Source organism: Stenella coeruleoalba (genome assembly GCF_951394435.1).
Source record: "Stenella coeruleoalba genome assembly, chromosome: 5".
NCBI classification, from domain to species: Eukaryota; Metazoa; Chordata; class Mammalia; order Artiodactyla; family Delphinidae; genus Stenella; species Stenella coeruleoalba.
In genome coordinates this window covers 37,174,057-37,199,372 of record NC_137150.1, presented here as the reverse complement: position 1 = coordinate 37,199,372, position 25,316 = coordinate 37,174,057, and the positions used below count along the sequence as shown (strand labels likewise).

The 25,316-nt window shown below is 44.3% G+C and overlaps 1 protein-coding gene across 3 annotated transcripts in view; it reads right to left on the bottom strand.

Annotated features, from left to right (window-relative positions):
* TIPARP (TCDD inducible poly(ADP-ribose) polymerase) overlaps positions 1-16,494 on the bottom strand; it is a 65,871-nt gene extending 49,377 nt beyond the window's left edge. For all 3 annotated transcript variants that reach the window (XM_079921534.1, XM_079921537.1, XM_079921535.1), the window contains exon 1: positions 15,746-16,494. The gene's annotated coding sequence lies outside the window, so the exon portion shown is untranslated. The remainder of the gene's footprint in view (positions 1-15,745) is intronic.
* Between the last annotated feature and the right edge of the window lie 8,822 nt (positions 16,495-25,316).

Here is a 25,316-nt window from a genome sequence, read left to right as displayed (position 1 = left end):
TGTATGTTAATTCATTTAATCCCTACAACAATCCTATGAGGTAGATACTATTATTATCATCCTGATGCTACAGATAATGAAACAGAGGCAAAGGGAGGTTAAATAACTTCACCAAAGTTATATCACTAATAAGAGTTGGAGCTGGGTCTCCAACCCAGGCTGATAGGTTCAGTGTGTGTACCCTTGAAGCACTTCTGTAACTTTTTAAAACAATAAGTTTTATTGGGGTATAATTTCCATAAAATAAAACGCACCTAATTTAAGTTACGGTTTAATGAGTTTAAACAAGTGTATACAACCATACCACAACCACAGTCAAGAAACAGCACACTTTCATCACCCTAACTGTTCTGTTGTACCATTTTGCAGTCAATGCTTCCTAGACCCACAACCCTTAGTCTTAGGCAACCACTAGTGTGTTTTCTGTAACTAGATTAGATTTTTCCTTTCTAGAATTTCATATAAATAGAATCATACACTATGCACTCTTTTATGTCTAGTTTCTTTTGCTCAGCATACTATTTGAGATCATTGATACCGTTGTGTGCACTAGTAGTTTCTTTTAATAGCTGAGTGATAGTCCACTGTATGAATTTTCCATAATTTATTATTTCATCTGTTGATGGACATTTGATTTGCAGTTTGACTACTATGAATAAATCTGCTGCAAATATTCATGTATAGGTATATACCCATACATATTTTCCTTTGTCTTGGGTAAATACTTACGAATGGCATTGATAGATTGTATGTGTATGTTTAACTTTTAAGAAACTGCCCAATTACTTTTCAAAGTCGTGGTAGCATTTTCTGTTTCCACCAGCAATGTATGACAGCTCTAGGTGCTCAATATCCTTGCCAACAGTTGGTATTTTTGGTCTTTTTAATTTTAGCCTTTCCAATGGATATGTTGTGGTGACTCATTGTGGTTTTACTTTGCACTTCCCTGAAGACTAATGATATGAAGCATCTTTTCATGTGTTTACTGGCCACTCATATACCTTCTTTTGTGAAGTTCAAATCATTTGCCCCTTGTTTTATTGGACTGTTTTATCTTAATACTGCTGAGCTATAGGAGTACTTTGTATATTCTGGATTCTAGTCTTTCATCTAAAGTGTATTTTGCAAATATTTTTTCCAGTCTGGGCTTGCCTGAATTTGTCTAAGAGCAGAGGTTTTTCATTTTGACAAAGTTCAACTTTTTTTTCTTTTAAATTGTCCCTATCCTTGTTTTAAGAAATCTTTGCCTATCCCAACTTCAGAAAGACTTTCTCCCTTGTTTTCTTATCCACTCTTTTACAATTAAGTATGGTGTTAGTTGCAGACTTTTGTAGATGTTTTAGCTCAGGTTTAGGAAGTTTCTACTCCTGATTTGCTGAGAGATTTTGTCATAAATGAAACATTTGTCAAATGATTTTCTGTATCTATCAAGATGATCATATTGTATTTTCCTTTATTTTGTTAATATGGTAAATAACATCAATCCATTTTTGAATTTCAAATCAATCTTATTTTCCTGAGATAAACCTCTCTGGATCGTGACAGAGTCTCCTCTTAACACTGCTGGATTCAATTTGCTAATATTTTGCTAAGGATCTTTACATATACATTCATGAGGGATACTGGTCAGTGATCTTCTTATAATGTTTTTAACAAGTTTTGATATCAGTAATCCTGGCTTCATAAAATGAGTTGGGAAATACGCCCCCCTCCTCTCTTTTGTGAGGGAGTTTATATAGAATTGATATTATTTTTCTTTAAATGTTTGGTGAAATTTACCAGTTAAGCTATTCACATCTAGAGTTAGGCCCAGATTAGGGCCTAACTTTAATATTTTAAATAGATATTAGGAAAAAAAATAGATATTAGGAATTCAATTTTTTTAATAGATATGAGGCTAAGCAGGTTTCCCATTTCTTCTCGAATCAATGTTGACTGAGTCTTTTAAGGAATTTGTTCATCTCATTTAAGTTGTCAAATTTATTGACAAAGGTGTTCATATTAATTTATTAAGCTTTTGATATTTATAGAATTTGTAACGATGTCCCCTCTTCGGTTTCTAATATTCTTCTTTCTTCTTGTCTATTGATTTTATTAATCTTTTCAAAAAACTAGCTTTGGGTTTAACTGATTCTATTAATTTCTGCTCTTATCCTTATTATGTCTTTCCTTCTGCTTACTTTGGTTTAAATTCTCTTCTTTTTGTAGCTTCTTAAGTTGAAAGTTTTGTTGATTTTACACATTTCTTCTTTTCTAAAATAAGGTATTAAAGGTATAACTCTCCCCCTAAGCACTGCTTTTGCTGCATCTCACAAATTTGGTATGTTATGCTTTCATTTTCATTCTATTCAAGATGTTTTCTAATTTCCTTGTGTTTCTTCTTTGATGCATAGGTTTAGACATGTGTAGTGTAACTTCCAAATATTTAGGGATTTTCCAGATATCTGTTACTGATTTCTAATTAATTTACCTTGTAGTCAGAGAATATCCTCTGAATGATTTGAATTGAGACTTGTTTAATGGCCTAGAATCTGGTGTATCTTGATGATTGTTTTGTGTGCACTTGAAAAGAATGTATTCTGCTACTGTCGGGTGGAATAGTCTATAAATGTCAATTAGGTCAAGTTGGTTGTTGTTCAAGTAATCTGTGCCCTTAATTTTCTTATTCAATAGATTGTTGAGATAGTAGTATTGAAATCTCTGACCATAACTGTGGATTTGTCTATTTTGCCTTGCCATTCTGTTAATTCTCACTTCATGTATTTTGAAGCTTTGTTACTAGGTGTCATCAAGGACACTCCACTCTAGCTGGACTCAAATGTCTTCCAGGCCTATGTGAGCACTGGAATTGGTTTACAGCTCCCCAGTCATTATATGAGCTCTTACAATAAGCCAGATACTGTGTTCATCAATGAGCATGGGCTAGATTATGTTCTGATAACAGGCAACCCCCAAAGCTCAGTGGCTTATAACTTACAACAAAGCTTTCTTTCTTGCTCATGCTACATGTTCACTGCATGTTGCCTGCAACTATCTATTCTACATTTTCTTTGAGACTCAATGCAATGCAGCAGTTGCTCTCTAGAACATTGTTTGTTGTTATGCAGAGGGAAAAGAGAACATGGCAAGCAGTGTCCTGGTTCTTAAATCTTCTGCCTCAAAGTGTCATATGTCACCTCCATTCATATTTTATTGGCTAAATCAACCCTCATGGCCAAGGCTGATATCACTTGGATTGGGAAGTCTAATCCTCCCCCAGGAAGGAGCACCGAATGTTTGTGAACAATAAAATAGCCCACCATACTATGCTATGCATTCACACACTTTCTCCTTTAATTTTCATAACAGCCTTCTAGAAATAGGTACTATTATTATCTCCATTTTACAGATGAGGAAACAGAAGCTCAGAGAGTAACCTGGCAAAAGTCAAACAAGAATCAAATGGCAGGGCCGGGACCCAGCTTGTTTGACCCCAATATAATAGTGCTATCCTGCCATAAGAGAAAAGGAGGGGAAGGAGCAGGGGAGTCTGGGAAGGAATGTAGCAGAGAGGCAATGAAGGGAGACACCAAACGTAATTGCAAACAACTTCCTACGGAACTCCAATCCAGGGATCAGAAAGGGGTAAGGGGAAGGGAATGGAGAAGGCCAGAGACAGAAGAAAACTCTTCTCATCTCAGTTCTTCCCAGTCCACTCCTCATCTTATGTCCATCCCGTTACACACACCCCTATCTCACACCAGCCCATGAAAGCCCAGCTCCTGCCTCTCCACATTCCAAAAGGCCCTAACCCTATTACCTGCATTGAGATTCCCCCAAATCCCAATCTATTTTTTAAAATGTATTTATTTATTTGGCCACGCAGCATGGCATGCAGGATCTTAGTTCCCACGAACAGGGATCGAACCGGCGTCCCCCGCGGTGGAAGTGCGGAGTCTTAACCACTGGACGGCCAGGGAAGCCCCCAATATATATACATATGTGTATATATGTGTGTGTGTGTGTGTGTGTTCATGTATATATATATAATTTTTGTTTTTGTGCTACGCGGGCCTCTCACTGTTGTGGCCTCTCCCGTTGCAGAGCACAGGCTCCAGTCACACAGGCTCAGCGGCCACGGCTCACGGGCCCAGCCGCTCTGTGGCATGTGGGATCTTCCCGGACCGGGGCACGAACCCGTGTCCCCTGCAACAGCAGGCGGACTCTCAACCACTGTGCCACCAGGGAAGCCCGCCCCCAATATATTTTAACTGATTATTCTGTTTATGCGGTACCCCCATCCCCCAAAATGAATTACTACATAATTCAGCATTTATCAAAGATATTACCATTATTTATGCCTGGCATATTGTAAAAATCCCAACATTTGACACTTTTGTATTATTGTCTCTGGAAGCACGTATGTTAGTGATTTGTACCTGACCTTCGAACCAAAATCAATCTCCAAAGCTTTCTGCAGCAATTCTATGAGAATTGAAGGTGGATATAGCTCATTAACACAACTTTAGAATTACATTAAAAAGAAAAACTGGAAAATATTATTAGCGTGTATTAAAAAGGCTTTAAATCTATGTTATATAGAATGCTCATAAAAAATATTAGGTCCTTATTATAGAATATAGGAACTATCTCAGAAAGAAACAGATGCTACATTCAAAAGGAAATAACTAGTAAATACATGGAAACGTATTCAGTTTCACTAATGTAAAAGAAATGCAAATTAAAACAACAATGAGGAACATTTTACACTTATTAAAGGGGCATACAACTCTTAAAATGTCCCTACTTGGTCATGGGGTTTTTTTTTCCTTCAGTTAGACTGTTATAATCTTAAAGTGCTGGTAATGCTCCTTCTTGAGAACCATGTAATAACAACATATAACAAGCTCATATGGGTTAAAGGTCATAATATTTAAGCTATATTTTCCTGAAATGGACCTTGACCTTGTCCCAGCATTCTAGTGGGGGACGGCAGCTGCTTGATAAACCTCTGATGGAGTACTGTCCATCTCTGATGGAAAAGGTGGAGCCCATGGGCAGGGCTCTCAGAGCCCCTTGGTCACAGGGTGACATCAAAACCTCCTCACATCCAGTCTTCTGACCTTTTATCCTACCTCTTGGAATGTAGTCTGAAGAAACAGCCCACAAGGAAAAAATGTGAAATAAAGATTAGCTGCTACATTGATTATTATAGAAAAGATTATAAAATAGATGTCTGACAGCAGGGGAATAATTTAAAATATGGTGTAGTAATTAAAATTTAAATTAGAAAAAGACTACACAGCAACACGGAACATGCTTCTGAGAAGGTATGAACTGAAAATGGGAGAATGAACTCACTGCAGTTTTTTCACAAGGGCTGGAAGGGAGCAGGGTCAAATGAAAAGTCAGCTCTGCTGAGGCAACAAGATTCTGAGCAGAAGTTCTCTTGCACTTATTTAGATTTATTGTGTAATACAGATAGAATATTTATATAATAAGAAATCTATTTTTAGAGAAAAGGAGAAATAGGACACTATGACCCTTTTCTACTCTGCTTCTCATTGGAGGCTCCAGGATTTCATTAAAATGCAAAACTCAAAATCATCCTCATTTCTGGCATATTCTGATAAATATATTATAAGCCTACTGAATTTGAATTGGTCATCCTCATGGGAGGGTTTGCATGTGGCTAAATAGTTCTTCTATTAATCCAATTAGCTCAGAAGGCAATAAGGGAACATACACCTATTATACTGTCCACTTTTTAAGGTTTTTAAATTACAGGGTATGATGCTGAGTGTTTGTAAAGTCAGGAAGCATGGGAGAAACTGACCTTTTAGGGCATAGTCTTTACATTTTTAAAAAATGCTCAATATGGTTTTGTTTTCAACTATATGCCGGGTGAGGAATCACTCCCTTTAAAGAAACAGTGGGTTTAATTGTTAATCTGAAAAAAGTACAATAAATACAATTTTGTCTGCCTTTCCAGATTTTTGGATACGTCTGTAGTGTTTTTAGTGCACTTTTCAGATTAACAGTTGGGCCTACTGCATTACATTTAAAGAAGCTTCACCTGAGAAGGGGTTTGAACGTTGAAGAAAAACATTCCGCATATTACTTGGAAATGTAACTAAAATACTGTTTACAAACAAATTTGGCTGACATTTTGAGCACCCTGTGGTGTCTTACCCTTAGAATTGCATCTCATCAATGGCAGAAATAGAAAAGCCAGACACACAGTCTCCCAACCTGGGGGTATGGAGGTGTGGAGGGAGGAGGGCGGGGGGAGGAGGAAGAGGTGTAGGGGTTGGTGGCTGTCTTGACGGAGGAAAATTAGGTTTGAACAGAAGCCTTGAAATTAATTATGGGCTCACTGATCAATGGGAATGAGATTGAGGGGAGTGAAGAGAGGAGGGGAAAAGAGCAACGTGCCCTCCATACTTCTGGGAACAGCTTTCTTAGTATCCCACAGTGAGACTGAGGTAAAGTCGCCAGGTAGATGAAGCTCTAGACACTTCTCTCTTCTCAATAGCTCTCCTAGCCCTCAGAGGTGACAGTGGGAAGTGTGTGTGTGTGTGTGTGTGTGTGTGTGTGTGTGTGTGTGTGTGTGTGTGTGTCGGGTGTGTGTGTGTGTGTGTGTGTGTGTGTGTGTGTGTCGGGTGCGTGTGGAAGCTGAGGCAGTGGTATGAGGAAGGAGAAAAACATCTCCGAGAAGATAATGAGGCTGCTGAGTGTGGGAGCCCAGAGCAGGAACTATCCTGGGGCTTGAGGGAACAGGAAGCCATGTGTATAAATGTGTGTGTGTGTGTCTCTTTTTAGATCTTTTCATTCAGGAGGCATCTCCCTGGAGACTGAGGAGATGGTAGGAGTCCCCTGGGGTGCTGTCAGCTCCATTTGCTGAACTTGTAAAGGAAGTACCTCCAGCCAGCCCCCAGGGAGAGGCAGGGCTGGGAGAAAGGAGTGGGGAGGTGAGAGGGGCCTCTGACCTGAGTAAGTTGGAGACATTTCCAGACGTGTCTGCCTGCTCGTTCTCCCAAACTCACTGCACTAGCACCCTGGTCAGGAGGGAAAACTGTACTGTCCTGTGGTGCTCTCCAGCTCTAGGATAGCTGGAGGATTGCTCCGCTAATCTGTGTTCTCCCCTTCCTTACTCCTGGCCAAACCCCAAGGCCCTCAGCCTCAAAGGAGGGCCATTCCTAGGCCAGTGCTGATGACAAGTCCAGGGAGAGCGGTTGGAGGGCCAACACCTTCCCTCCAGGGACTTCACAAACTCTATATCCTGTCAGACACTCTCCTCCGCCAGCCCACCCCACCCTTCTGTGTGTCCTGGCTCCTCTCAAAGGCCTGACTCCCAGAGGTTTATTTCTGACCAGGAGCCACTAGGGCAGACGAGGTTTGTGGGGTTGATGTGTCATACCATATATTTGTAACAGCCTTCTTGGCTACTCTTTTTCATTGCAAATGTAAAGTAATCCATCTGCAGTGTTGCTTCTGTGGTCCTATTTATATCCCCATTTCTGGGGAAAGTGTGCTCCATGTTGGAAAGAACCCAAAACCCTTATAAACAAACATTTGGAACACGAACTCTTTAAAGAATTTTGTCTCCAAGCCTCTGGAAATGCCACTTATTTACTACAACAAGCATGGTTTGTGTACCTTATGCCAGGTTGAGACACAAATGGGGCCATTGCTACTGGCGCTACGGGATGGTTTTAGGTTGTACACAGACCAGGCAGCAAATGCCACTGACTCACATAGTGAGAAAGTTATTACCACTTGAATTCTCTCTCCTTCTGATTACACCAAGGAGGAGGTCTCAGCCGGGAGCTAACAGATCTTTAACACCATACTGACACTCGCTTATTGCTATTATTACTGTTTTCACAGGCGTAGGCTCAGAGCTTTTGGCTGGTTTGCTTGGTACAGAGGGCAGAATTCCAGTCTGTATCTCTGCAGCTGGATCCAGCCTGCAGACACGATTTGCACTGTACCAAATGTTTTTTTAAGCCAACATTTAAAAACTCAGGAAATTTTGCATAAAAATTCAGATTTCTAGCGTCTGTTGAATAATGAGAACATCTGGCACTACCAGGCCCAAATTTCTTCATGGCAACAACTGGTTCTCCTCTTTAAAGAGCACACGTGCTCTCCAGTGTGCCAGTCTCCACCACTCCCTATTGTAGTATACATATTGTTCATTTCTATTACCTTCCCAGCCCCTCTCAGCATTTGAGTCTTAGGCCTATTTTAGGAATTTTATGGCTAAAAGGTAGATCATACTCAAATTTGAGTTGTAAGATGAGGTATTCGGTCTTCATTATATAGGAAATACAGAGCTATTCATTTTTTAGCAGGGTGGCCAAGCCCTTAAAGCTACTCTTCCAAAAATGATTCTGTTATTTGACGTCACATCTGACAGAAGGAAGGGAAGAAACTGGAGCGGGGTGAGAGGTGCTGGTGAAGAAGTGACTTCAAACCTCATTGCCTGGGGAGATGGGAGCTGGGGCCTCTGAGTGGACCGAGGTGCTAGGAGCTGGGCCTATGGGGAGAAAGGAGTGGGCCTGGCCTACCTGGCTTTTAGACTTTTACTTAAGAGCAGGGTTGGGAGCCTTGGGCAGTGCAGGGGCAAGCAGGGAGCCACAGCTGGGCTGGAGACGCAGTGAGGTGAGGCTGGTGGATCAGAGCCGGGAGCGACTCCTCGAAGCAGAGATATAAGGGGAGGGGGTCCTAAATAGGGGCCTGCCAGCAGGAAAGGAACCACCAAAGAGGTCAAGCTGGTTCTGGCCAGGCAGGCAAAGGTCATAACAGGGTGGTTGCTGTGAGAATGGAAATAGCTGAAGAGACATTAAGAGGCACTTCAAAGGCAGATTCAATAGGACTGGTGACTAATAGGAAACAGAGTCTGAAGGAGGAATAAAAAAAAGGACTCTAAGACTTCTAACTTGGAAGCCAAGGAAACAGTAGTGCTAGTAACACATATTGCGTAGAAAAGTGAGGAGAGGGAGGAAAATTTTAAGTATTGAATATATGAAATATGAGGTGCCGTCCCGTCTACTGGGCATTGGAAGGACTGGAGTTTATAGAGATCCAGGCTGAAAGTGAACAGTAAGGTATCATCTGCACAGAGATAAGAGATGAAGATGGAGAAAAGGCAGAGGGAGTGAGAGGAGAGTAAGGAGTGAATCTTGGGACGTATTTATATTTAGGGAGCCCGTGAAAGTACTGGGAGTGGTCTGAGACGGAGGAGGAGAAACATTTAGCTCCATGCTCGTCGAGGGGCCCGGCCATGGTGCTCAGGTAAGTCAAAACCTTCAAGGACCAAAGTGAATGAGGACCAAGAAACAGAAGCAGAGCCAAGGAAAGTGTTTTCCGGAGAGATCTCCACATTCATTCATTTGACAAATATTTGAGAACCTGGCCCTTATCCAGGCCCTGAGCAAACTGAGGTGGGCAAAACAGAGACCCCATCCTCATGGAGCTCACATCCTGCTGCTGGTGCAGATGGACACCACACAGATACTGACGCCATCTCCGTTACAAAGAACAATGAAGCGGGGTCCGTGGATAGGAGTGACAGGGCAGCCCAAAAAGTCCTCTCTGAGGAGGTGGCATTCAGATAAAAGCCTAAAGCGAGGGAGTAGGCCATACCAGTAGCTGAGGGAGAATATCACAGGCAGAGGGTAGAGCAAGGGCCAAGCCTGAGTCTGGCACACGCTTGGCGGGTGTGAAAGCAGCAAGGAGGCCAGAGTGGTCTCCTTGGAGGGTTGAAGCAAGATAGTGACATAGTGTTATTTCACTCTGAAAAGGACCACTCCGGGTGTCTGTCTGTCCGTGGCTCAAAGGGCAGGGCCAGGAAGGGGGCAAGAGGGCAAAGAGGCAGTCAGGAGGCTCCAGCAGTGGTCGAGGTTTGGAGTAGAAGGCGCATGGGATGGATGGTGGAGGGATGGAGCCATGGGAGAGGGAGACCTCGCAGGAGCTGTGGGCAGGGAAGGGACAGAACTGAGGGCACAGGTGGAGGAGAGAGGCTGTTACACGCAAGTGAAATCATCTACCCTCGGGGCTGTTTAGAAGTTCTGAGGCACAAAGACAGGGTACTCGGACCTCCATTTCAACTGCTTGTTTTTTTTCTTGCAGATCCCTGTGGAATGGCTGTGGGAATCGTTGTGGATATTAGGGAAAGATGAATTTGGTGGCTCCCTTGGGGAGGAACCTTGATTTTGTGTTTCTTGTGTAAGACAGGAAAATGTTGGCCTCTCCAGACCTCAAGTATAGGTCAGAACAGAGGGTGGCTCACCTCAGACTAACTAGAGTTTTTAAAATAACACCTCATGACATCTCCTCCTCAGCCCAACTCCAGAGTTTCCTGGACTCTGGGTACCACCATGTGGTGGCCCCGTGTGGCCCATCCTGAGGGTCACCACTCTCTTGTCCTCTCTACGGTAGGCAGCTTGGTCCGTCTGTCTCTGCGGTCTGCACACTGGCCACTAACTCAGTGTTCCCAAAGTACTGCTTGGATCACATCAGGTTTTTTTCTCAAAAACCTTCTTACTTAGCAAGCTGAAGTAAGTGCCTCTTCTGAATGGCCCAGCCTGCATCTGTGTCCCACTGGTCTCCTACTCAGACCAGGATCCAGCTGAAATGTCTTTGCTTGTTTTTCCACACACACACACACACACACACACACACACACACACACACACACACACACACACACACACACACACACACACACACACACACACACACCCTTCCCCAAATACTCTTCCCCAAATACTTTGCCCATCCTCTTCTGCCTCTAGAAGACCTACTTACAAGATGCATCTCTAATACCACACTTTCTTCTTCCTCTTTTTTTTTTTTTTTAGCTACGCCAAGCATCATGCGGGATCTTAGTTCCCCGACGAGGGATCGAACCCGCACCTCCTGCAGTGGAAGCACGGAGTCTTCACCACTGGACCACCAGGGAAGTCCCCGTGCTTTCTCTATCAAGTCTTTTGAATGTGACCAACCTCCTTAAAGTCCTTCCACAACTCACAGGATTCCTGTGGTGCTTGCCAGGTCCTTTGCATCGGGTTATCTGTGTGCTTTTCTCAGCCTCTCCTCCCTCCCCACATCAGTCCGGTGCTTTAAGGGCAAGGGCTCCCTTTTCCTCTTGTTTGCCTCATCTGAGGTCAGTAGCACAAGACCTTGAACACATCAGACAGTCAACAAACACTGACTTGGACTGCTTTTCAGATGAGACAAGCAAGAATTCTGAGAGAACTCAGAATGGGGGGAGAGTGACTGGTGAGCAAACATGAACCAGTGTTGGAATGTGCCTCAGGCGAAAGTGGAGGGGCGCCGAAGAGACGGACACGGGTGTGGTGGGCAGCCAGTCCCCCCTCCAGCCAGCGGTGATGGTGACGGAGGCGCACGCCTGGAGACAGGACTGCAAGGTCACCCTCCCACACGTGGCCCTGCTGTCTGGACTGGCCACCCAGGGTCCCCTAGACAGCAGAAACTATGGGTGCTCTCACTGGAGACAGTTCGCTCTCCCACCCTAGGCTCTTGTAGTGGCTGGCTGAGGCCCGCTCACTGGGCATTTTTACACAGCAGCTGCAAGAGCAGAACTGTTGACGCTACTCTCCACTCTTAATTTGTGTGTCTACCTCTGGCTATAAGGGCCTTGGTCCACCAGACTAGTTCAGACTCCCTCCTCCTCATTTATTATGGTTCTCTGTTTTTCACCATGAAATTACCCCAAATCTGTGACCTGCAGCTAACCATCAAAATAACTGGGCACCAAAAGACTCCCAATCCTCCAAACAGCCATTTCAGTTGTTAGAGCAGGAAAGAACCTCTATTATTTAACTCAGTGCCTGCCTCCCCCCACCCCCCCAATAGGCTGCAATGCAGAATCGGCTGCATACATTTCCTGGGCTTCACCTCTGGAAATCCTGATTCAGGAGGTTATGGTGGGGCCCGGAATCTGAATTTTAACACTCCTCTGGGGCGGTTCTCACACGGCTCTGGGAATGCTGATGTGACCTCGCCTCTCATCTTATAAATGAGGAATCCGAGGCCAGAGCACTTGGCCACCTGGTCCAAGGTCATGCTGCTGTTACTAACACTTCCCTAACACTTCACAGGGTACCTTATTTCATGTGATCTTCTAAGAACCTGCGAGGCTGGTGTTATCACAGGATCAGCCTCAGTTCACAGAGAAAGGAAAGCAGCTGTGGGACAGGCAAGTGACTTATCTAAGGTCTCACTGTTAATGAACAGATCAAATTTGCACCCACATTTCTTGAGCCCCAGTCCTGCCATCTTTTTTTTTTTTTTTTCTCACTGTTGTGGCCTCTCCCATTGCGGAGCACAGGCTCCGGATGCGCAGGCTCAGCGGCCACGGCTCACGGGCCCAGCCGCTCCGTGGCATGTGGGATCTTCCCGGACCAGGGCACAAACCCGTGTCCCCTGCATCGGCAGGTGGACTCTCAACCACTGCGCCACCAGGGAAGCCCTGTTCTGCCATCTTTTCACCGAAAAATAAAGGTCCTGAGCCCAAGCAGGAGGCGGACGGGGCTGAGTAGCAAGGATATTCCAGATCAAATTCCAGATAGTTCTAGCCCCTTATTGCTTGATGTCACCCAAAAGAAATGAGTAGTATACAAAAAATACATCAACTTACTGCAGCGTTTACAATCTTTACAATGACAGTTTAACCTTTTAAACAGATTTTTAACTATGAAACTGTTCAAATATACAAACTCAGAAAGAATAGAATAATAAATTCCTATTTACCCAAACTCCAGAGTCAACCACCATCATGATTTTGCCACAGTTGCTCTATCAAGCCCCTTTTATTATTTTTCTTCTTTATTCTTCGCTGAAATTCTTAAATACTTTTAAAACAAATCCCAGACATCATGCCATTTCTTCCCTTCATATTTCTGGATGCATCTCATCAAAACACCCAGGGTTGGGTTTCCCTGGTGGCGCAGTGGTTGAGAGTCCGCCTGCCGACGCAGGGGACACGGGTTCGTGCCCCGGTCCGGGAAGATCCCGCATGCCGCGGAGCGGCTGGGCCCATGAGCCGTGGCCGCTGAGCCTGCGCGTCCGGAGCCTGTGCTCCGCAACAGGAGAGGCCACAGCAGGGAGAGGCCCGTGTACCACAAAACAAAACAAAAACAAAAACACCCAGGGTTTGTGTTTGAAGGAGGGTGACTCTGCAAAGAGCCAGCTGGGCCCTCGCAGCACAGACTCCAGCGAGCGCCGCAGATCTGCCTGGGTGCGCTGTCTGGGCTGGCTGCACTCTGGCACCACGTGTGGGTTCTCAGTCATCCTGGCTAGCAAACACTTTTTTGGGCTCCCTCCAAACCCTCTGACACATTTGAGTTTTGATTTAATCCGGTCTCGGTTTGCCAGTGGCTGCTGAGTGCTACCTTGCGTGCTTCAAGACTGTCAGAAAAGGAAATAGGGAAGTAGCCTCAAGACAACAGTTACTCAGTTCCTGGTTCACAGGTAGAATTTGTAACTAATCCCCTTCCGCAGCGAGACAGGACATCTAATCTTGCTGCCGTAAATCTGAGACAATCACACAGAGAGAGGTCAGTCAGAGTCTCTAGCCTCCATCACACAGGAAAGTGTAGTCATTATTTTTAACAAGTAGCAACTACTTGTTAAATATTTGCCTGATCTGTGCTGGGGTGCCCACCAGCCACACCAAGATGACAGGTAATCTAAGGCCACCTCTGCAGCAGGGGGGCAGTGTGACAAGAGGGCCCTTTTATGGTTCACTTGGTGAAGGCTGTCCTGCTACAAGCCTCCAGCTGTTGCCATCAGTACTATATCTATGAAATCAAAAGCCAGAGCCATGAAACGTGGAGTGAAACACGTGCACCTAAGCTTTAGCCCGGACCTTTGGCTCTGCCTCGACCAAAGTCATGTGCGACTTCCCTTAGTCTGCCTGGCCAGCACCCCCACCTCCCTGCCGACCCTAACGAGGCATCCTGAGGAAGCTCCTGAAGGTCAGGCCACTCAGACTCTTCACCATGCATTCTGCTGACGCACGATCCAACACAGGCTGCACACAGGAACCACAACTTTGGGTTAAGTTACCCACACTTCTATTTCTGGGAGACCGCAGCCTATATGTGTCCTAAAATACTTTCGGGAAACAGGAATAGCCAAGCTCAACACATATTTTTACAAACACCTACTAGTTTCCACTTTTAATTCAAGTAATGGATACTTGACTGCTTTGTAGCTACAGGAGGACCTCAGTCCTGGATTCTGCCACTAGCACGCTATCTGACACCCTTTGACTCACCTAATTAAATTCTTCTCTCACAAGATCACATATCTGTTTTCATGTGGGTGAACAGGGACTGAGACAATCAGTGCTGTAGTTATTTTTCAACTCAGAAGGGAACCGATGTCACCTGACACCAAGATGCAGACCCCAAACTGAAATTAAACTGTATGTTGCATAATTTATAAATAAATGTGTCTGTCTTTACGATGCTAGAACCACCACTGAAAAATTAGATAATTTAGTTGATTGAGCTGATTGTTTTTTATAAAGGATTATTTGGGGTTTCCTCTTAAAGATAGACATCATCTGTTAAATGTACCTAATCTGAATCAGGGTGAGGCCAAGTGACATGCCTAGGACACAAAATTTAAGGAGGCACTCACTGGCAGGGGCTTGCAAGTGTAGGATCCACGGCTGCGTGACACTGAGAGTGAGTGTCTCTTTAAAATTTTCCCTTGGGCTCCTTACTAGCCTCACCCTAGTCTCAGCAACACGTAGTCTGTGGCCAGCTGGGAGCAAAAGTTACCTTGTTAAGTTTCAGTTTCCCAGTACAAATCTGGGCGATTCCAATTCAGAACATCTGGGGTGAGGTTCAGGAATCATTTAAAATAAGCTTCCTCATGTAGTACTGATACGTAGCCAGGTTTGGGGTCCACTGATGTAATATTTAGGATACCACAATTAGAAGGTGACATTCCCTTAAAGTTAGCATTAACTCCAACTATAAATACTGGATCCAATTCTGAGTTTTCTCCGTGTAGAAAGTCCTGGGAGATCTGATTCGCTATCAGTAAGGATAGTGTTCTGCTGCGACCAACATAAAATCCTACTAACAGTGGCTTAAGATGTAAGGCCAATTGGCCCGAGGCAGGGGAACGCAATCAGATTCACAGGTTGCATCAGACCGAAACTCTCCAGACCACCCAGTTCCAGAAACTGACATGGAGACTTTCCGGACCACCCAGTTCCAGGGACTGACCTGAGGACTTTCCACCCCGCCCAGCCTTCCCGCCTTTCGAGGGGCGGGACTAACGGGTCCCAAGACTGATGCAACCGGCACCAGATATTGCCACGATACCCGAAGAGACCACCAAATAAGGAATACCCTGCGCCCTCCCAGATTCACCACACCCCTTTCCCTTCTTCCCCTATAAAATCTTGCCCAACCCTCGCCCGGATGTGACTTCTCTGGCCCCTTTCTCTCGGACAAGTGAACCTCGCCCGGGAGCGCTCCCTAATAAAGCTCACTTGACGCTTTCCTCTGTTTCGCGGTGCCGTTTGTTAAGATCCGACCTTACATAAATAAGTAGGGATTTATTTTCTCCATAACTAGAAGTATGGAGGTAGGTTACTGCTGGTATTGGTCAGCAGCATGCTATAATTGGGGTCAAGGTCTCTGAGATTCTCTTGGGTTTGCTTGTCTCATGGCCCCCAGATGGCAGCTACAGTTCCAGGGAGGGGGTCTCCTACCTTCAAGATGGCGACGGAGGAAGACGCAGAAGTGCACCGCTAGCCTTAACCGTTCTCCCGTATCAAGAAAGTAAAAGCCTTCCCAGAAACCACCTCTTCCCAGCTCTCTACCAGGTCTCATTGGCCAGAAGTGGGTCACATGACCACCTGTTGTTGAAAGGGAGGCTGGGAAATCAGGGACCAGGCTCTTTGTAATGGGCGTAGACTAGTGCTTCCCAAAGTTTAACAGGCGCTGGAATCACTTGGAGCGCTTGTTAAAACACCCCCAGAGATTCTGATTCAGTAGGCCTGGATTAGAACCTGAGGATCTGTATTATTTAGAGTTCTCAGGTACAAATGTATGGATACCAAGGCGGGGAAGGGAGGGGTGGGATGAATTGGGGGATTGGGATTGACATATATACACTGCTATGTATAAAATAGATAACTAAGGGCTTCCCTGGTGGCGCAGTGGTTAAGAGTCCGCCTGCCGATGCAGGGGACGCGGGTTTGTGCCCCCGTCCGGGAGGATCCCACATGCCGCGGAGCGGCTGGGCCCGTGAGCCATGGCCGCTGAGCCTGCGCGTCCGGAGCCTGTCCTCTGCAGTGGGAGGGGCCACAGCGGTGAGAGGCCCGCGTACCGCAAAGGAAAAAAAAAAAAAAAAAGATAACTAATGAGAACCTACTGTATAGCACAAGGAACTCAGTGCTCTGTGGTGACCTAAATGGGAAGGAAATCCCAAAAAGAGGGGATGTATGTATACACATAGCTGATTCACTTTGCTGTACGGCAGAAACTAACACAATATTGTAAAGCAACTATACTCCAATAAAAATTAATTTAAAAAATTAAGTTCTGGGCTTCCCTGGTGGCGCAGTGGTTGGGAGTCCGCCTGCCGATGCAGGGGATACGGGCTCGTGCCCCGGTCCGGGAGGATCCCACATGCCTCGGAGCGGCTGGGCCCGTGAGCCATGGCGCCGCTGAGCCTGCGCATCCGGAGCCTGTGCTCCGCAACGGCAGAGGCCACAACAGTGAGAGGCTCGCGTACTGCAAAAAAAAAAAAAAAAAAATTAAGTTCTCAGGTGATGCAGATACTGCTGGTCTTAGCTAAACACTTTGAGAACCACTGACTTCTCACCAATGGCTCCCAACCCTGGTGGTGCATTAGGAACACCTGGAGAGCATTTTTTTTTTTTTTTTTTTTTTTTTGCGGTATGCGGGCCTCTCACTGCTGTGGCCTCTCCCGCCGCGGAGCACAGGCTCCGGAAGCACAGGCTCAGCGGCCATGGCTCACGGGCCCAGCCGCTCCGCAGCATGTGGGATCCTCCCAGACCGGGGCACGAACCCGCGTCCCCTGCATCGGCAGGCGGACTCTCAACCACTGCGCCACCAGGGAAGCCCTGGAGAGCATTTTTAACGGTATAAGTTCCCCGGTGCCACCCCCTACATGTTCTGATTTAATTTGTTGGTGGGGTCCAGGCATTCCTAATGTCAAAGCTCTGCAGATGATTCTAATGGTACTCAGGGATGGGAACCACTTTTTCAGGTCAATTATGATCCCTAATCTGGGGCTGTTATTGAGGTTCTAGTAGCAAGGAGGAAGGAGGGGAGTGTGATAGGCCAGTAGCAGGTTCAGACAGGGGTTCGAAAACTTGTCCACAAGTTCAAATCACTTGGAAATCTTTTAAAAAGTCCGAAGTTCACAACATAACCCAGACAGTTAAATCACAATCTCTGGAGGTGGGACACAGGCACCAGTAGTTTTTTTGAAGCTCTCCAGGTGATTCCAATGTGCAGACAAGTTTGAGAAACTCACAAGTTTAAGAACCACAAGTTTAATCCCACAAGTTTGAAAGCAATGTAATACGTAGGCGTGAAGGGAGGTTATTCAGATTGGAAAAGAGAAACCTGAAGATTTATTTAATTATAGTTTCCAAATGTGTGAGAAAATTTCACAAAGGATGCTGTTGCACATCTGAACTGAAGACCAGCAAAGAGGAAATAGGATTAACCTGGTTAGAGCCTTTGGCTTCAATGCAAAGAAAAATTTCCTAGCTGCAAATTATCTCAATTACAATTACAATTATTACAATGAAATGTGGTACAGGGAGAATGGGGTTGTGCAATCCTGTCATTTAAGAGCTATAAAAATAGTATAGATTCTCATCTGCTTGGAATGTTTTAGTGTCATTCTTCCTGAAGGGGAAGAGGTGGATGAAATGACCTGTCTAGATTTCTTCTTTGAAAATTTTCCATTTTACTCCTCTTCTCCTCCTTTCACAGCTCAACTTAGAAAACAGGCCTCCGCATTAATTCAAAGAAACATAACCTTTGTCCACCGAACTCCTTGAATGGATAAAATATCTGACAGCTAGTAATGGTTTGAGATGCCACTAGCTCAGGCTGTTTGGATCTCTAAAGTGCTATTTTGAGCTCCTAGATGACAAACATACTGCCAAATAGAGAGGGTCATCTGAATTTGATTTGAATGAGTTCTTCTGTTTGAAATATAAATGCTCAAGGATGATACATCATCATATCTGAGCCCTGCTACACACACACACACACACACGACCAGAGTAGTTATTTTCATGCCACACAGAAATAATACGTGTTTAAATATAGCTACAATGAAAATGTGTTTTCCTCTGTATGTGAGAATGGCACTGGCTATTGTCAGGAGGACATGCCCCCTGAATTGTCTTTTTCAGGGCTGGTAGTGGATTTACCCTGATCATACCTAACCCTGTTACCAGTAATATGTATCAGTCCAACTGCTGGGGTTTCAATTCAGAAGAAAAAAATAGAACGAAGCAAATCCACATGCAATGGATCTTAGGTTGATGATCAAAGATTTAGGAGTCTTGTTCCCACACTTTGCTGCACCTTAGAATCACCATGGGGGGCCACTGTGGAAGCCAGGCATCAGTGGTCTTTAAGATCCCCAGGTGATTCCTATGTGCAGCAGTTTGAGAACCACTGCCCTAGCCACCTTCATTATGGGATCTAAAATTTCTGATAAAAAGAATGTCTCTTAGGTCTCGTGTCAAAAGTAGAGGTGGAATTAGGTAAATTTTTCTCTTTGCTGTGTGTGACAGAGATTAATTGTCCCAAATACTTACTCTTCCTAATTCCTCCCTCATAAAAGAACTTATAATAGTTCTCTGACCACGTGGCCACGCAAAATAAAGGCTGCTTTTCTCAGCCTCCCTGTAGCAGAGTGTGGCCCTACATCTCAATTCTGGCCAGTGGGAATAAGTGGAAGTGGTGCGTGCATATGCCTGGACAATCCTTAAAGGGAATGTATGTATTCCTCTCCCCTTCTACCTTCTTGCTAGCTGGAATGCAAACATAATAGATGAAGCTCCAACAGCAAGCTGGACAATGAGATGACTTTGGGAAAACGAAAGCCACACAAAGCAAAGAGATGGATGGAGCCTGGTTCCCAGCACTGCAGAGCTTGATACCCACCCTAGACTGACCGACCATCTCTGGGCTTCTTAATGGATAAGAAAAATAAACTTCTAAGTTGGTTGTGGCACTGTTTCTTTTCATTGCAGCTGCACTTAATTCTAACAGACTCAGTGGTTCTCAAATTTTGGTTTATATCAGAAACACCCATAAGGCTAATAAAGCACATTGAAGTTGGCGATTCTAATACCTGAGTTTGCGAACAACTATTCAGATATCCCTGGGAGCTAGAGAGAGGCACGGTGAGGGTAAAACTTTGAAAAGTAATGAGTGCTAAGATTCATTTTGAAAAGCAAATCTACTGAATAAAATATTTAGCAGTAGAGTGTAGTGATTAAAGACTTCATTTCAGGGGATAAATAGACCTAGACTTAAATCCTGGACTTACCACTTACTGGTCACAAAGTCAAGCCAACTTAGCTTTTTTAAGCCAGTTTCCTCATTTATAAAATGGGCCAGTAATAGTATCTATTGCTGGTAGTATCATGAGAATTAAATGAGATAATCTAAGACAGTGCTTAGTATAGTAAATGTCACATAGTAAAGGCTCATTCAGTGTGGGCTGCAGGGAAAAAAATGAGGGTAGAATTTATGATCTGGCTTTGAATTACATTTTAGTACCTGACTATTTGGTTCTACTTTGTCCACTGTGGTAGCCACTAACCACATATATCACCACTTCACACTTACTAGGATGGCTACGATTAAAAAAGATGGTAACAGGGCTTCCCTGGTGGCGCAGTGGTTGAGAGTCTGCCTGCCGATGCAGGGGAAATGGGTTCGTGCCCAGGGCCGGGAAGATCCCACATGCCACGGAGCGGCTGGGCCCGTGAGCCATGGCCGCTGAGCCTGCGCGTCCGGAGCCTGTGCTCCGCAACGGGAGAGGCCCGTGTACCGCAAAAAAAAAAAGAAAAAAAACGAGAAAAAAGATGATAACAGGTGTTGGCTTGAATATGGAGAAATTGGAACCTGGATACATTGCTGGTAGGAATGTAAAATGGTGTAACCACTTTAGAAAACAGTTTGGCAGCTCCTCAAAATGTTAAACACAGACATCACATGACCCAGCAATTCTCTTAGGTATAAATCAAGAGAAACAAAAACATATGTCCACACAAAAACTTGTACACGTTTTTGTACCAGTGTTCATAGCACCATTATTCACAATGGTCAAAAAGTGGAAAAAACCCAAATGTCCATCCACTGATGAATGGGTAAACAAAACGTTCCATACAATGGAATATTATTTGGCACTAAAAAGGAGGGAAATATTGAGACATGCTATAGTATGGATGGACCTTATAAACATTATTCTAAGTGAAAGAAGCTAGTCACAAAACCCCACATACTGTATAATTTCACTTATATGAAATGCCCAGAATAGACAAAGCCATGGAGATAGAAAGTAGGTTAGTGGCTGCCTAGGGCTGGGATGGGGGAATGGGAATGACTGATAATAGGTATAGGGTTTCCTTTTGGGGTGATAAAATGTTCTAAAATTAGGTAGTGTTGATAGTTGCACAACTCTGTGACTGTACTAAAGACCATTGAGTTGTACCTTTAAATGGTTGAATATTATGGTATGTGAGTTATAGCTCAGTAACGCTGTTAAGAACAAAACATGGCATGCCCCCCAAAAAATATTTTTAAAAAGTAGCTTTGTAGGAAAATAAGAGAAATATAAAATTTGCCAAGGCATCATCATATAATGGAAAGAACATTGGCCAAGAGTCAAGACCTAGATTTTTGGTCTGCAGTCACTACTTACCTAGGCCTAGGGCAGATCTCTTCACTTCTATCTTCAGCCTCTTCATTTATTAAAGGATGAGGTTTCCATTTCTAATATTTGGTGGCAATGATATCTTTCCTGTTGACCTGATAGAGCAGCTGTTGCATCAGATTCTCAAGGGGTTTCATGATCTAACGCATGTAAGAGCTGCTGCTTCTGGCTTCAGCCCTGTAAACTGCTTACTGGCAAAAATCTGATGAAATACCTGCAGGAGAGCCCCAGGTTGCCAGGCCAATGAAACATCCCTTTCTCAGCAGGAAGTGCATAGTATATTCCCAGAGGAATCCTGCAGAGAGAGCGGGGATGGTGTTCTAACTCAGTTTTTCTTTTTTTTTAATTTAATTTTTATTTTATATTGGGGTATAGTTGATTTACAATGTCATGTCTAACTCAGTTTTAATGGAAGCATTTGGTTCAGGCTATGTCCTTCCCTTGCAGACCAAGATGGGTGTGAGGGAGATAAATAAAGCGTGCTTCAAGTTGCTTCTGCTCAAAATTATCCTTCTTATACTATATCAAGAACAAAACAAACAAAACAAGAAATCTTACCAATTACAGACTCATCTCAAAAAAGAATAACTATGGAAGGGGAAGGGACATTTGTTCCAATCCTCTCATCTCACAGATGCAGAGATCAGTGACTGGGGGTTTAAGTGACTTGCCCACGTCCCGTTTTCCGTAGACTGGGACTAGAACCCTTAACTGTAAACTCCAGTTCTGATGCCTTTTTCTTTGACCTAATATAATACATCTTCTTAGCTGAATTTCACAGAGTGGGAGAGGGAAGGAAAAGCCTCACACACACCTTAGTTTTATTTAATTTAATTAAACAATCAGGACAATTAAATTACAAGGGCATGTTGAGCGAATTAAATCTCAGCCTTTGTCTGAAAGAATTACCTCAATCAAGTATTAGGCCAGAGTTTCCAAACTCTTTTGTTGAAAAGTTGGTATGCCTCCTGCCTCAAAACTCTGTCCTTGGGGCTTCCCTGGTGGCGCAGTGGTTGAGAGTCCGCCTGCCAATGCAGGGGACACGGGTTCGTGCCCCGGTCCAGGAAGATCCCACATGCCGCAGAGCGGCTAGGCCCGTGAGCCATGGCCGCTGAGCCTACGCGTCCGGAGCCTGCGCATCCGGAGCCTGTGCTCCACAACGGGAGAGGCCACAACAGTGAGAGGCCCACATACCGCAAAAAAAACAAAAAACCTCGGTCCTCTTCCCTTCTCTAGGTTCACTTCATTGGTCATCTCCTGCTGTTTCACTACTTTAAATAGTAGGGCCTCTGCCTCACTCTTCTTCACAGACCACAGTAACTCCATCAGGAAATCCTATTGACTTGACCTTCAAAGTATATTCGGAATCCAGTACTTCTCCGCTATCATTGCTGCCGTACTGGTCCAAGCCACCATCAACTTTCTCCCCTGGATTTCTGCCATGGACTCCCAACCATTCCCATGTTTCTGCTCAGAATACCAGGCCAAACAATGCTTTACAGTGTAAATCAGATAACGTCACAACTCTGCTCAAAACCCCCAATGGCTTCTCATAGAAGTCAAAGTCCTTAGAGTGGCCTCCAAGGCCCTACGTAATCTATCTCCCTCTTCCCACGTCTCCTGCTCATTCCGCTCCTGCCACAGGGGTCTGCTTGCTATGAATCGAGCAAGGCAGGTGGACTTACCTCACAGGCTTTGCTCTAACTGGTTCTTCTGCTGGAAATACTTTTCCACAGGATTAAATACTGAAATATATTCAACTTTGTTAAAAAATCACAAAAATAGGGCTTCCCTGGTGGCGCAGTGGTTGAGAATCTGCCTGCTAATTCAGGGGACACGGGTTCAAGCCCTGGTCTGGGAAGATCCCACATGCCGCGGAGCAACTAGGCCCGTGAGCCACAACTACTGAGCCTGCGCGTCTGGAGCCTGTGCTCCGCAACAAGAGAGGCCGCGATAGTGAGAGGCCCGCGCACCGCAATGAAGAGTCGCCCCCGCTTGCAGCAACTAGAGAAAGCCCTCGCACAGCAACGAAGACGCAACACAGCAAAAATTAATTAATTAATTAACTCCTACCCCCAACATCTTCTTAAAAAAAAAGTAACTGTTTAATAGTCTCTTAAAAAAAAATCACAAGAATAAAATTAGATGCAAGTCCTTAAAGGGGCCCTGCAAGTTAGGGATCTTGAAATTTCAGCTTCACTAGCTTTACGGTAAATCCACTTCTTTTTCTTTTTTTTCTCAGATGTCTGCTTGGCTGACTCACTCACCTCCTTCAAAGTTTTGTTGTAATCTTGCTTTCTCGCTGAGGCCTGCCAAGACCTCTCTGTGTAACACTGCAACGTGCTCCTTCTCTCGTCAACATTTTTCCCCACAGCACTTATCTTTCAACATACTACATAATTAACTTATTTATTAGATTTACTGATCCTCCTGCACCACCTCGATAGACTGTAAGTTCCAGGACCCCTGGTCCCCAGAACAGTCTTGGCAAAGAGTAGGTGTTAATAGTTGTAGAAAAAATGAATTGCTATTTCTCTAACGCCATTTTAAAAGCAGTCGAAACTCCTAGGCCTGATATAGTCTAGGCACTCAGTCATCATCTTGAAGAATAAATTAATTTTAAAAAGCCATCATTGGATTAAACAACAAGATCCTACTGTATAGCACAGGGAACTATATTCAATATCCTGTGATAAACCATAATGGAAAAGAATATGAAAAAGAATGCATATATATATATATATATATATATATATAACTGAATCACTTTGCTACATAGCAGAAATTAACACAACGTTGTAAATCAACTCTACTTCAATTTTTTTAAAACAACAACAACAACAACAAAAAAGCCATCATTGCTTACTATTCATCCAGTATCTCGCATGTGCAAGCTCTTTTTTACATTCTCTTGACAGTCCCACTAGGTAGGTACTGTTATTATTCCATTTTACAGATGAAAGAACCAAGTTTAAATACGTTGCCCATGGTCATACAGCTCAGAAACAACCAAGTGGAATTAAACCCAGGTGTGTCTTATTCCAAAGCCTGTGATTTTTCTATTTTGTTGGTAACAAATGACATTAAATTTCAGTTCCTGGGGCTTCCCCGGTGGCGCAGTGGTTAAGAATCCACCTGCCAATGCAGGGGACACGGGTTCGAGCCCTTGTCTGGGAAGATTCCACATGCCACAGAGCTACTAAGCCCGTGCGCCACAGCTACTGAGCCTGTGCTCTAGAACCCTTGAGCCACAACTACTAAGCCCGCACGCCCAGAACCCGTGCTCCACAACAAGAGAAGCCACAGCAATGAGAAGTCCGCGCACCACAACTAAGAGTATCCCCCGCTCGCGCAACTAGAGAAAACCCACGTGCAGCAACAAAGACCCAACGCAGCCAAGAAAAAAAAAAAAAAATTCAGTTCCTTTCTGGCGTGGCTGAGCCAGGCAGTAGGAAAAACTGCCTGAATTTGAGATTAATGCAAACTCCAGTAAGTACTTACTTTGAGACCCTGAGCAAGTTTCTTAACCTCTGAGCTTCAGTTTTCTCCTCTGTAAAATGGGTCTCACGAAGCCTACTTTGAAGGATAGATAAGAGAAGTAAAGGAGATAGTGTTTGTATCAAGGCTTTAATGAGCATTTAGTAAATATTTCCCGCGAAGGATTTGAAAGAGTTTATGATTAAACACACACGTTCATAAATAGCATTTGGAAGAGCGTGCAAGCCAGTTGCTATGGGAAAGTCAGTAGCCAGGCTTTCCTGGAGCCAAGCACACAGGGTTGGGTTCAGGAGAACACTGTGGGAGTGGGGCAGGGAAGCCCAGCGTTGCAAACCACAAGGCAATGAAAGAGACGCTCTTCTGAAGTTACATTTTGTCCTTGCCTCCCACAAGCTGGCTTGCTCACATCTTTCCGTAAGACCCTGGAGTAGGTCTTTTTTTAACACTGCACTGAACAAGTGTCACAGGATGTCTGAAGTTTCCTGGAATTGAGTCATCCCATACAAATTCAAATATTTGAAGTGCTAAATGAAAGAAAAGCTCCAACCTCTTGTTATATTTCCGCCAAGCTTCTTTGGGAACAATGGATGAGGAGAGCCAATCTGGCAGTGTGAGGTGTGGGAGAGGTTGAGCCAAAGGCTATAGGAGGGCCCGTAGGTGAGGAGGGACAAGCTAGCACCCCCAAGCCTCCAATTAACTCGGCTGAGAGCCCAGGGCTTGCTTCATGCACCCCAGAGGGGCCCACATCTTACACAGACCCTGGCATAGGGCAGCACTGATTCAGGCTACTTATTTTCTTCTGGAGACGTTTTAAATATTTTTTAAATTAACAATTTAATCTT